Below are 982 nucleotides of genomic sequence, written 5' to 3'. Positions count from 1 at the left end.
GCCCTTCACCAGCTGCGTTGCCCTCCTCTGCACTCGCTCCAGCACCTCCAGATCTCTCTTGTATTGAGGTGCCCAACACTGGACACGATACTCCAGTTGTAACACCGGCACTAGTGACACTAGCCAGGAGCTAAGGAAGCAGAAATTAAAACGTTCAGGAGTACGAGTTCCTCCTGCACATAACCCTGCCCGAATAACCACAGGCAAACAAAAACCTACTGGAAACCTTATTGCTTGGAGGGCCCGGCTCTAAACGCCAGTAAAATGCTGGATTTGCCGCTGTTGCCCGTCGTTGCCCTGCGCTGCCTGAACGGTTCAGCCGCTGGTACGCGGAGCTCCGCGTCCCCCTCACACCCACCGCCCTCCACCACCCGCCCCTCAGCCGGACCCGCTGTGGTGGGCAGAGCGGGGAAACGCTGCCTTTTCCTCCCATTACAACGCATCGGGTGATCGCTGCGGGGGGAAAGCGTCCGGCGACGTTGGCAGCTTCCGATGTTGGGACTTCCTGGAACCAGGGATGAATTAAAAAAAAAAACAAAAAAAAACAACAAAAAAAAAGAAGTAAAAAGAAAAAGAAAACCGTCTGCAGCTCTTAGTGCTGGAGCGACAGTGCGGGCACAGCGCAAACACGCGGCCCCAGCGCGACGCGGCTCTCCCGCGTTTTCAACATTCATCCCCTCTCGGTTCAGGAATAAGAAGATTTGAACGGCCGCGCTCTGCTCCCCTACTGCGGGTCCTGAGGGAGATTTCCCGAGGAAAGCCGTGGCACCTCCCGCTCCACGGAGGTTATTCATTTCACAGAGATGTTAAACCAAGACCCCGCGTAATCTTGTTCCCAACCGCCTTGAGACGGAGCTCTTGTTTCCCCCATCACCTTCGCGGAGCGCTGCCCGGACCTGAGCGGCCGTTTCGTGCTGCGAAACGGGGGTTAAAGCACCGCTGTTGTCGGCTCTGCCGGGGAAGGACCGGGACGGAACCTCCC

The sequence above is a fragment of the Charadrius vociferus genome, unplaced genomic scaffold (genome assembly GCF_000708025.1).
Source record: "Charadrius vociferus isolate BGI_N301 unplaced genomic scaffold, ASM70802v2 scaffold266, whole genome shotgun sequence".
Lineage (NCBI taxonomy): Eukaryota > Metazoa > Chordata > Aves > Charadriiformes > Charadriidae > Charadrius > Charadrius vociferus.
This window is presented reverse-complemented; position numbering follows the sequence as displayed.